The following is a 13,685-nucleotide window of genomic DNA, read 5'->3' as shown; positions in this document are numbered from 1 at the left end:
GCAAGCTTTTTCATGAAACTAGACATATGATTTGTAATATAGATCACCAAGTGTTGTTGTTGTCTTCCCAAAATCACATGGGCAATTCTAAACAATCAGTTCTGAGCTGAGATGTTTTGCATATTTTTTCTTTGAAATAAATAAGCAAACTTTACCAAACTAGTTTCATGCTACCAAATAAAAGAATAAAAAAAGGCAAATTTGGCAATCTAGTAAAGTTAAACTTTGTCTTGGGACTAATAAAGACTTGAGTCCAGAACTTCCCTTGCTACAATTAACTACGTGACCTTAGGCAAATTATCTATTCTCCCAGAGCCTTATTTTTTACCTCTTAAAATACAGTTGTGTAATTCAAAGAACTGTGATGATTTATGAAAAGGATTGTGATGATTTAGTCAAGAGAAAAACCTCTAGGAGAGAGCATCTAGTATAGTCCTCATCAGTTGAGAAACGTGAGTGCTTTAAAAAGTTATTATTATGTCCATGTTCAATGGGATGAATGAAAAGGGAAACAGGTAGAATTTGTAAATCTGTAGTTTATCTTTATTTCTCTTCCTCCTCCTCTTCCTTTCTCTCACTCTCCTTCTGCCTCTCTCTCTCCCCCTCCACCCCTCCTGCATGGAATCTACAAAATTTTTCCATATTTGTGGAATTCTCTTCTTTTGTTGATATCTATTGCTGCATAACAATCTCAAAATATAGCAGTTAAACAACAGTGTATAGGATCTCTCGTGGCTGTGGATTTTGTGGGCTTCCTAGGCTTAGTTGACCAGTTCTTGCTTGTGATTTCTCACCACGTTGTAGTCATGTGTCAGCTGGGACTACAGTGGTCTTAGAGTTTGACTGGGCTGGATATCTAAGAGGTCTCACTCACATGGCTGAGAGTTGAAACTGACTATCAGATGGAAGTTCAACTGAGCCTATCAATCAGGGCATCTACACATGGCTTCTTGGACTTACCACTATATGGTAGTGAGGTTTCAAAGTAAACAACAACTCAACAACAAATGTTCCAAAAAACTCAAGTGGAAGCCGTAGGTTTTTGTTGTTTTTTTTTTACCTCACCTCCATCACATCTTGTTGATCAAGAATAGGTTACAGAGTCAACCAAATTCAAGAGGAGGAATCTACAGAAGGATATATAAATGGATGGTGGGACTGGTGCCAGATCCCTTTCACCCATCTTGGGGAAAATAACTCCAAAAAGTTGAACGTGCCAAATACTTATTTTCTTGGTCACTTGCTGCTAGGACACAGACATATGCCTTAGACTCAGCTGCAGACATACAGTTCCTCAGGACTTAGAATCTGTAGCCAGTGACACAAGAAAGATGTGTCTATGGAAAGTCATTCCAGGCAGAGGTTTTAACAGTGGCAACATCACTTAGGTTCCAAGGGCAGCAAAGCCTGCCTCAGTAACGGTGGTCTCCAAAGAACAAAAAGAAAGGTCAGGGTCATGGCACAAATAGTTGTATCTTATCTGTGGCAGAGCAGGTTCAACTTCTCTGTGTCTTGATATTAGATGCGATTTTGTCCTTATGTCTTCTGAGTCTCATCCAGTACGCTTTTTAGTGATTATTTTTCCCACCAACGATGTTTTAATGTAGTTATTTTTTGCTTGCTTCAGTCAAGCTAATTTTTTACTTCCTGTATTTAAATATTTTGATTGATACAAAAATAATTATGTTAATGAGTTTTTTATTAAGTGAGGCACTTCCATAAGGTCTAATACTAAACTATGTCATCTGGTCATACTTGAACAATCTATAGAGTCAGACATGAATACCTATAACATTCTAAGATTTAAGGACTTAACAATATAACACTGAATAGTTTTATATTTCACTGAATAGCTAATAACTATTTGTATGATAGTTAACTTTAGCTTTTCCAGTTTTGCCTTCAAATTTTTTGTTTTTATTTTTAAATGTTAGAAGAACCCTGTGAGAAAAACCTGAGGCAGTGCAACTGTTCAGTAAAGTTCTGATAGAATTGAGTCATCTAACCCACCTGCTGAAAGCCAGAACACAAAAATTCATAGGACTTGTGTTACCAGGAGCAAGGAGTGAGGGCACAAACAGACCAATGGGATTATAATAAGTAAAGCAAATAGAAATTTTCCAGAAAAGATTCATCTTAAAAATATCTGTGGCAGGTTACTTATTGGGTACATCAGATTTTTCTCACAGAACTAAAGATGTTAAAATAAACATAAAGCAGAGTACCAATAACAATGGCATATTGTAATTTTAACTCTTATTCTGATAGTCAAAGAAAAATTAGCAATAATATAAAACCAACCTGGAAAGCACAATTGGATGTAAAATAAAAAGGGGAAAATGTATTAACAAATACTACCTGGGTTACATAATCAATTGCAACTAATTCTTAACAAATATCATACAAGAACTGAATATGCCTCATGTCTAAAATTCTAGAGTGCTGAATTTTCCTGACCTTATATTCTTACATGGTTCATTTCTCAATGAATAGACTACTTAGAGCCTCTGTTGAGAATACTTCGTATCAGATGAGTATGTGTGTGTGTGTGTATGTGTGTGTGCGTTAAAGAGGGAGAGGAAGAGAGAGATCTGAAAGAGTTGAGTGTAAAATATTATGAAGAACCAAAATAAATAATGTAAATTTTACTTATATCAATCCTTTTCTAGTTAGCTCAGTAGCAGGCCATTTACCAAAACATGAATATCAAGGTATCAATCAAACTTCCAATGAGAGCATAATATATCTCCCAAGAAAACACTTCTAAATGGGTGGTTTTCCCCAAGGAGGTTGTCACTAAGTTTCATGAAGGAGTTCTTCAGTTTTGTTAAAACACCTGAAAATTCATTAGTAAGTGAGAAGAAATATCATAGAATATAACATTCATAATACTAACTGAATTAACCTACACCTGACTTCTGAAAAATAAATTATATTCTGAATATTTTTCTATCCCTTAGGGGACAATGAATATGTCATAAACATTTTTTATGTCCTCTATCACTCCCTTCCCAGCACTTCTCTCCTTATTAGGATGAAGTATGGTTAGTAAATATCTACAATGGTCACGTTATTAAACAGGTTAAAGAGTAGTTAAAGAAGGCAAGAATGTCTTAGCATCAGCAGAATATGGATGACTCATGACTCACATCCGTAGTCTTTAAATATTGACTCAGCGATGCTCATGTAGATATTTATTTTAATGAACTTGATTACCATTATATAGCAATGTTTCAAATGAACTGGCTAACATAAATGATCAGAACAATTTCATATTTCCAAAATAATTGTCAAATTCCATAAAGATAATAACAGCTATATTCAAACAAACAAACCTTGTATATGCCTATAATGAGCCAGCTTTTCTACTGAGTTAATTCTTGAGACAACCTCAATGTCTGGGTATTATTATTAATACCCGTCTTATTTATAAGGAGATTAAAAGGAGAGGAGTTAAGAAACTTGCCAAAGATTACGGCATCTCTCCTGACATGGCCTCTGAATGGATTTCTGAGGATTTACTGACTTGAAGTTATCTTTATTTTCAGTCATCATTAAAAGTTGTTCAGTTACTTAAAATATAAGCACTGAAGTATACTTTAGTGATTGAAACAGGGATTCTATCTAGGAAATGGAGCGAAAACAGCATACTTAGAAACAAAAGCCCTATTTTGATTTGAGAATGTGGTGAATCAATGGAATAATGTTTATAATTGTTTTTCCATACTTGAGATTCTCTGATTATGATACTATTATTTCTTACAGAAAGTCAAGAGGGCTCTTTAGTCTAAAAGGGTAGTCTTAAAGGCTTTGCCGTTTATGACATATTTCCTCAGAGAGAAATACTACATGTTCTATTCTAAAGAAAGACCACAAAATATGAATATTTAAGAGTAGCCCTTTGGGCATTAGCATTTATTCAGTTTGTCTGCCCAGCTCACACAATTTAACTAGATGACAAAATAAGAAATCTTGTTGTAGTGACATAAATCAAATTATAATTATCTTATCTTTTAATTCAGGGAATATCTGATCATCAGATAATGAGAACAGTACTTAGATTAAGATTTAAGTCAGGTAAGATGTTATTTTCCTCTTTATTTCTAAATCCACTCATTGTCTTTAAAATGGGAACAAAATTATTCTTCAGTTTTTAGAGAAGTTTTTTATTTTTTTTATTTTTTGGTGCGCGGGCCTCTCACTGTTGTGGCCTCTCCCGTTGCGGAGCACAAGCTCCAGACGCGCAGGCTCAGCAGCCATGGCTCACGGGCACAGCCGCTCCGCGTTATATGGGATCTTCCCAGACCGGGGCATGAACCTGTGTCCCCTGCATCGGCAGGCGGACTCTCAACCACTGCGCCACCAGGGAAGCCCTATTTTTATTTTTTTACTTTGGTGCTTACCTCACCCCCACCCCATTGCTCCATAATTCACTGATGATGTCCAGCTCAATTCTCCCTTAGGAATAGCCTGTAAATATTTGAAAGTGCCATTAATAGTACAGCAACTTTTTTTTTTTTTTACATCTTTATTGGGGTATAATTGCTTTACAATGGTGTGTTAGTTTCTGCTTTATAACAAAGTGAATCAGTTATACATACACATATGTTCCCATATCTCTTCCCTCTTGCGTCTCCCTCCTTCCCACCCTCCCTATCCCACCCCTCCAGGCGGTCACAAAGCACCGAGCTGATATCCCTGTGCTATGCGGCTGCTTCCCACTAGCTATCTACCTTACGTTTGGTGGTGTATATATGTCCATGCCTCTCTCTCGCTTTGTCACAGCTTACCCTTCCCCCTCCCCATATCCTCAAGTCCGTTCTCCAGTAGGTCTGTGTCTTTATTCCTGTCTTACCCCTAGGTTCTTCATGACATTTTTTTTTCTTAAATTCCATATATATGTGTTAGCATACGGTATTTGTCTTTCTCTTTCTGACTTACTTCACTCTGTATGACAGACTCTAGGTCTATCCACCTCATTACAAATAGCTCAATTTCATTTCTTTTTATGGCTGAGTAATATTCCATTTTATATATGTGAGCAACTTTTTAAAGTAAATATGTTGAGCTGAAATTACCTATCAACACAGTTTACCTAGTTACAATTACCAAGTTTCAAGATTGTTTGAAAAGAAATTTTATCTGATTTTAAATAAAATTTGTCAGTCATGTCCATTCAGCCATTTAATATGTATTAATTGACTACTCTTATTTTCTAGAGGCAAGTGATATAAGAGTGAACAAATGAAGCTCATGCTTCAGTAAACTTACATTCTAGTAGGGGAAGACAAAAAAATCATAATTAAATAGATACAATATATATTTATGATAAAAGCTATGTTGAAAAATTAACAAATTATACAATATAGAGTGATGGGAGGGTTATGCTATTTTAATGCATGTGGTTACTAGAAGCCTCTCTAATGTGGTGGCATTTAAGCGGATTTGAATGTAATGAGGACACTGGCCCTCTCGCAAGCCAGGCAGTGTGGGGAAAGTGGGGAAAGTCCTGCCATAGGAGAAGCTTAATGTGCTCAAAAGAGAGCCCTGAGGCCCAGGTAGCTGAGTAGCGTGAGGTGAGGGGACAAGTTGTAAAAGATAAGCAGAGTGACTTGAAATTTCATGACTTATATATATAACTATAATGGAAAGCAGCGTTTCCAGTGACAGGTAAGAGGGTAACTTTGTAGTCGTAGAATCTCTAAATTGTGGATTGATATCTCTTCCCATCAAGAGACACATAAGACACCACAAAAACCTCATTATTAGAACATCATGATATGATATGCAGACATCATAATTAAAGTATGACAGGGAGCAAAAGACCAAATGATAATAGATGGATGCTTTGATGTCTGTATAATTCACAGACAGAAGTAAGATGTGACTGAATATTCTAATATGACCTCATTCCAGTACTGCTTGTATATTTTTAACCAGTCACCATACCTTCATTTTCCTCCCTCTCAAATGTCACCTTGCACACACCAATTCATTTTTTTAAAGTTTACTTTTTGTAACATCTTTCCTTTGCAGAGCATATGGATAAAGGTTAAGATTTGGAGTGATAAATGCAAACATATTGTTATAAAATATCACTTTAATACTAGGAACCATCAAAATAGCAATAGCAAGCTCTTAATATGGTCTAAACACAATTTTAAACATTCTAGTTGGGACAACATCATTTAAATCTCACAACAATTCTATGTAAATAGTTTTTAAAAACTGTTTTCCTATCCATTTTCCAGATAAGGGAACTGAGACACATTATTCCTTTTTGAAACTGACATAGCTGCTGAGTGACTGGCTTAGAATCTGAACCTGAGCAATCAGGCTTCAGAATCTGCACTTTAACATAATTTATTTTATATTATTATTATATATTATATACATTATTGACCATATGTTATATATTATATCATATCATATTATATCATATATAATACACATATTAATAATCCTTACCAGAGAGCTCACTCTTTTCTATTTCAAAACTCATGAGAAATGTCAATGTTAATATCATTTTCAAAATGATTATTTCAATATTTCTATACCACACTGAGTAGTATACTGGTATTAATTATTTGGGATGATTACAGCATTGCAAAAATCATCTTTTTTACATGAAGGTATCATTATGATTCAGGGTAGTATCTTGAGGAGAGATTCTAGACAATGGGATTAGAGTGTCTAAAGAGACAAACACATTTAATGCTCTTGATGCATGTGCTGTTTACAGTTTTGTTTTTTTTTTCTGGCATCTAAATGGCTGTAAAGCCAGATGATAATTAATAACCACATCTCCTAAGAATTCCAAAAATATATTCTGTATGCTAAGGCTCATTATCTGAAGCTGGGCCAGTGTGAGTATTTTGCCATAAGAAAGCAGCAGTGCAGCTGGTAAACATGAAGTCAGCATTTAAGGATGAGTAAAACACTTAAGAGCTTGGAGGAGAGGAGTAAATAATATTCCAAATTGAGAACTTGGTACCTCTCTTCTGATTGTTTTCACTTTAGAAAACATTCACAGGTATACTGTCCGTTACTGGACTATTTTCAAGCCAGCTAGATAAAAATTTAAAGATCAGTGTAATTCTAAATTACAATATTTTAAACAACCTTGTTTTTCTTGGAATGATCACTGTAACAACTAGCTGGGGATACTTGATATATTGCCAGAATTATTTTGCATCACTCCGACTAAAGATGGTGGTCTGCATATCCTGGCATATATGTGACAAAAACACGTGCCTTTCCAAAATGTCAATGTAAGTTATTGCTCTTTCCATAATTTTCGATATTTAATGTCTAGTGACTCATGTTGACTAATTTTTGTCATGATATATTATTATATGTGTTAAAAATTAATAGTGGTGCTGTCAGGAAACTTCATGAGGCATTTAACCTATGAGCTAATGTTTTCCATAAATATTTCCATGCATTCATATTCACATCTTTACTTATCTCAGATGAAAGCCTATGAAAAGGACTTCATTAAAGCATTATGAAAAAGGTATTTACTGAGAGAATGATAAAATGATTAATACATAGCAGTCATGGAACACATTTGAACTGATGGTCTTGCCATTAAAAGGAACTATAAACACTGCTTGAAATGGTGATCTTCATTAATGTAACAGCACCCTCTATGTTCAAGGGTCTACAATAGAGAGGAGAGTAATAATCTTTGAACAGTTAATGAAACCTGACTTTTCCATATCAAGTTTTTATACATAATGGTGAAATTAACTTTTTAACTTGTTTGTCAGTTTTATAGTCCACTTCCATAAAGCCAAAAGGATACCCATTAAGATTTCATAAGCGAAAAAAATAAAATAGAATTTTAAATCCACAGTTGCTCATTTCTTTGGAGAATAGCCACTCACCTATTGTGCTTGAATATCAAAAGCAGAGACGATTTTGAGTGGGAAAATAATACAATTTTAATACCGACAAGTAACATTTGAAAGTCTTCAAAGTAATAGAAGAATATTTGAATTTGACAGAAACCATAGCACAAATTATAGGTTTCATTTATAAGGCAACTTCTTGCAAATTATAATGAAAGCCTGCCTGAATTATACAGAAACCTTCTACAAGGGAGATTTATCATAGAACTAATACCACAGGAACGGATGAAATTTACTGTTTTAGAAACTACTGTCCAGAAGGAAGGCTTTACTTCTTCCTCATCCTATAGTATTTATAATGTATCCATAAATTTCCCAATGTAAAGCTTTGGATTATTTTACAAACCTTGCCTTTAAAGGGTTAAAGGCAAGGTAAAAATTAGACTAGAGAAGCCCAGCTTTATTGAGTGCTTACTTAAATAGGACTAGTTCTAAGCGTTTTTATTTCTTTTTATTAGTAATTTAAAATGTTTGATCTTTTAAGGTATCTGTTAGCTTACATTAATTGTTGCAGGTTATAAACATTTATAAATATTGAATTTTATGATATCAAATGAAATTCATAAAATGGAGGTTTTGATTGAGAATTTTTATTTTAACTTTTTCATTTATGCAACTGTGATACTAAGTGTATTGCTAAAAATAAGAAGAAAAAGAAGGAAAAAAGTGGACTAAACATATAAAGCTGGAATTTTTTGTAAAGAAAGTGTATCAAATTAGAAATGGGAGTGACCCTAGGATGTCTAAGAAATATTTAACGTTTCTGTTATACACTTCAATTTTTACACAGTTCAAGACATTAAAGTACTATGACAATTTGAAGAAATAATTCTATACTTTTTTTTCCAAGTGTCAAACTTATTCTTCATGATTTATAATATGATGCTACTGAAGTTTGAATGTATAACACTCGAGAGCAAAGATTAGACAGTCCAAGTAAAACAAATAAACATTAACAGAAGAAAAGTTAAACACAAATATATTCAAATCCAACCCTGTAGCTTCCATTAAATGTACTGATCAGCCATAATACAACTAATAAACAATTAAGCATAGACATGTTAAAAATTGTCAGGGGGCTTAAAAATAGAATTTATTCTGAAATTTCTTCCTGTCAGATCTAAATATAAACTTGGAACTTTTCAAATCTCCAAATATCTTTTTTTTTTTTGCAAGAAAATGAGAGCCTGAAAACAGGGAGTATGAATGCTTATGTTTTTGTTTCAAGAATGTGGTGGAAGAATGAACTGTTTTGCAAATTATAATTATATTCTACCTTTAATATTTAAAAAGTAATTAAATAAATTGTTGAATATATTTATTTTTCTAAAAAACAAAAATGTAATTTTAAAAGCATGCACTTTATAAACTTAATATCAATTTAAAAACTAAAAAACACACTAAAACCAGAAAATGACTGAATTTACTTTTTAAGGGTAGGGAAGAAAAATTAAACAACTATTTGAACACTTTTGTTTTAAATACCGTGAAGGAGAAGAGACATTTACATATGAAATATTATAGAGCAAACCTATCTATACAAGAACCAATTGCACAGCACAGAAAAATCAATGAACAAATAGTTACTAAAATAGGTCATCAATTTGGGTAGTTACCATCTTGTAACTTTTTGACTAGATTAGTAGATATTTTGGGGAAAGAGAGATTCACTAACCACTCATCACCATGCTACTCTCTATTTACTTGAATGTGACTCTATCCCAGTAATGCTGAAAAGAAAAATGTCCAAAGAGTCAAGGTTTTCATTAGCCAGAATATAGTAATTGTGAATTTAATGGCAAAGGACCAGAAACCACCAAATTCAGTCCCAATTAATAGGTTAGGCAGATGTTGGACACACTTTAAAATCAAGAATGCTTGGATGCAATGACGTGGCAAAGATTATGATTCAGAGTCAAGGTTAAATTAGGAAAAAAGGGCTGGAAATACAGTGATGAGGATATATAGTACCTGCTCTCCATCTAGTCCGAACTTTACAAAAGAACCTGGGGTCTAAATGCCTCCTCCAACCCCCATCTCTGTCACCAAGACTTCCTTGTTGCTAGATCCTGTGTTCTTAGCTCAGGCAATTATCCCTGTTTGCTTCCTACTCCAACTCCCTCTATTTGGTCTTTCTTTGTGACAATTTATTATGTATATTGCAACAGATTGCCCTTTCAAAACCATCAATCCAGATAATAAGCTCTATGAGGGAAAGGACCCTGACAGTGACGAATTCACTGCAGTCTGTAGCTCCTAACCCAGGAGCCTGTGCCTGGTGCACAGTACACAGAGCAAGCCTTTAATGAATATTGTTGAATGAGTGAGTGAACCAATACAAAACCTACTCATGGCATTCCCTTCAGTGCCACCACATAAATTTCAACTTTATTAATGTGACCTAGAACACATTGCACACACAAATCTCATCCTTTTTAATCTCTCTCTCCGTTGCTCCTTTTCCCCACAATGGACTCTATTATCCAAAAGCAATGCACTGCTTTCAGTTCCTCAGAAAAAGAAAGATCTTCATTTTAAGTCCTTTTCATTCACTTTCTCTGTCTGGAATATTCCCGCATTCCTACTCTCTTTTCCCCTCTAAACTGCCCTTCTTAAGGCTAACACCCACTCATCTCTTGGCCTCAGCTGTCAGTATATCACTTCTGAACCCTCTCTCAAAGCTCCCAGAATACCAAGGGCAAATCTCATGTTGAATTTAGCCTGGAGTACAATGCCAGGCACATGGTGTATTCTCAATCAACGTGTACTGAAAGAAAGAATAAGAAATGTCAATTAATAACTGATCATTTTAAGGTCATTCAGTCATTTTGTAGATCAAAATGAACTCACATATGCACTTGTTTTGCAAATTTGATTACTGCTCTCATGACAAAATTTCAACTCTTTCTAACCAAGTTTCCAAGATAAAATTGTTGTCTAGGAAAATGATGATCATATCTGGTTCATGCATAATAAATCTCAGGTACAAATACTGCAAATATTCAGACATGTATGTAAATTTGTATATATTCATAGTAATTATGGATGCATTTAATAAACAAAAAAATCACTGATTGACAATGTAACAGAATAAGACAAACATGAAACTTGAGTTATGCAGCTACCTGTGCTGGAATCTTAAGACCTGCCAATTCAATTTTTCCTATGTTGCATTAGTTACTTCATATCTCTGAGGCTCACTTTCCTCATGCCCAAAATAGAAATAAAAGCACCGTGTGGTGTGGTTGGAAGGAATGTACAGAGGCTGAAAGGTTGTAGGTGTTCAAAAATAGGTATCATTATTTCAAAGTCCTTGTGTTGAAATCTATATCATTGAATGTTTTCAGTATTTTAATGGAAAGTTATTAACAAATAAGAGAGAGTATCACTCAAGAATACCATAGTAGATATCTTTATAAACCTGCTGTTTTCCTATTTAAGAAGATAATTAAGACTTGACCATGACTAACTACCTTAGAGATAGGTTTCCTGCCTCTATTGCAAATTAATTTGTGTCACATAAAGTGCACTAAAACATGTATTAAATTAAGTATTCAGTGTCTGCTAATCAATTCATCTTAAAAAAAGATTTAAACATTTGTAAGTGTAACATTGATGCCTTTTATAATTTTAATAAGATTAAAATTATATAATATTAGATGGTCCCTCAAACTTTTAACCCTTAATCTTTTACTTAACTGAATTTACAGTTAAAAATCTAGAGTGAGTCTACAGGATTAAAACACAGTCTCATATTATTCATAGTGTTTAGTTTAGCAGATTAATTTGGAATTATTTCTAAAATGTTTCTCATGTGTCAGGCACAATTCTAGGTGCTAAGGATATAACAGTGAACAAAATGGGGAAAACCATCTCTATTCTTATTACAGCTTAAAACAGCACCTATTTATTATCTCAGTTCTGTAGGTCAAGAGTCTGACTCGTGTTGGCTGGGTCCTCTGTTTAGTTTCTCACAAGGATTGAAAAAACCAATCAGCAGGGATAGGCTATTACCTGGCGTCTCTGAGAAAGAATCTGCTTCCAAGATCATTCACGTTGTTGGCAGAGTTCATTTCCTTGCAGTTGTAGAATTGAAGTCCTCCTTTGCTTATTGGCTCTCCGCCAAGAATCACTCTTAGCTCCTTGTGAGTGCTTCTTGTACGTGACCCATTCCATCTCCAAAACCAGCAATGGCATATCAAGTTCTCTTAATTCATGTATCTCTGTCTTTCCTTTCTGCTACCAGCCAGAGGAAACTGCTTTAAAATGGCTCGTCCGATTGAGTCAGTTCCACCTGGATGGATGGATAGTCTCTGTCATCTTAAGGTCAACAGTTTTGGGATTTTACTACATTTGCAAAATCCCTTCACAGCAGTACCTATATTAATGTTTGATTGAATAACCACCAGACGGAAATCTTGCGGTGAGGGCATCTTTAGAATTCTGCCTGCCACAACAGGCAGTGCTGATATTTAAGAAAATAAGTGAAATACAAGTTATGTTAGAGGATGATAAGTGTCATAGAAAAAATAAAGCAAGTAGGTTATAAGAAATGCTCACGTGGAAAAGTATTGTAAGCTTATAGTCTATGGTCGGAAACATAAGACATGCCCAGGGAGACCTGGGATTCTGGAGGTGACAGGCTAAAAGGAACATTGAGATTTCCCCCTGGAGTTTAAAGCAGAAAATAATGGAATAGAGCTGAATTATGTCTGAGAGGAAGAAGGAGGGCGAGATCTTGGCAGGAGCATTTAGCGTTTGGTGACTCTACTCTTAACCCCTATCAATGGCTGTCCATAGGCCAAGGGAAGAGGGGGCATCATATAAAAAATATAACCTAAGCTATTCCAATTTAAGAAAAGTACAAATAGAAGCTGCACACGTCCTCAGTTGCATCTTCTTCCCACAAACCTAAATGTGGTATTTATTATTCCAGTTTGTTATTATACTGATCCTTGAAATAGAACCCATACTTTCAAAACCGTCAAAGGACTCACAAAACAGATAAACTGTACAAAAGCATGGCATGCAAGATAATCTATCTAAGCTCAAATCCCTTTAACACCAGTTTATTCAGACCTGTGTGTTTCAAGCTAAAACACAGACCAATTGACCAAATAGTTACCCTGTAGAGACTCATGTATTTTAAAGGTATGGCACTGATCTTCCAGCAGCTCCTTATTTTACAAAATCAGTTCAGTCCCTGTGAATACCATCCTATGAGTAATTCCGGTATCCAAAATGCTATAAATAACTTTCCCAGCTTCCCCATTTTGAGACTCCTCATCGTTCTTCACAGTTTGCATTTTCCTTTGCTGTAGCAAGCTAATAAACCTACCACCAGAGAGATTTGGATGGTCTTAGCAACGGAGCCCCAGTGAGACTTGGCCACATCCCTCGCTCACCTTGACAAGGAGCTCACCTCTGTAACAGTGTGCACATCTGAGATACCTGGAGTCTTCCCCAGCTGAGCCGACCTGCTGGTGAATATGATGTAAGTTTTATGCTTAATCAGAGTTCCAATTATTTCATAGAGTCCTCAGCATTATGTTTTCTTCTCCATTCTGAGAAAAGAATCCCCCAGACTTGTTGGTCATTGGTCAACTGTGCACACATTTTTCCTTTGCGTGGATCTTCCATAGCATTAATTTACCACTAACTGCCAACTCTACCTGTCTATTGTCTGTAAGGATTTATGTCTCTAATAAGGTTCAATAAATGTTTTTCTGTAAAAGGCCAGGTAGTAAATACTTAGGTTCTCTGGGCCAGACA

General features: G+C 34.9%; 1 long non-coding RNA gene across 1 annotated transcript in view; it reads left to right on the top strand.

Moving 5' to 3' along the window:
• Window positions 1–13,401, top strand: part of LOC117203929 (uncharacterized) — a 235,343-nt gene extending 221,942 nt beyond the window's left edge. Inside the window, exon 5 of the long non-coding RNA XR_007469990.1 lies at window positions 13,235–13,401. This is a non-coding gene — a long non-coding RNA (uncharacterized LOC117203929). The remainder of the gene's footprint in view (window positions 1–13,234) is intronic.
• Window positions 13,402–13,685: the final 284 nt, after the last annotated feature.

The sequence above is a fragment of the Orcinus orca genome, chromosome 11 (assembly GCF_937001465.1).
Source record: "Orcinus orca chromosome 11, mOrcOrc1.1, whole genome shotgun sequence".
NCBI lineage: Eukaryota > Metazoa > Chordata > Mammalia > Artiodactyla > Delphinidae > Orcinus > Orcinus orca.
This window is presented reverse-complemented; position numbering and strand designations above follow the sequence as displayed.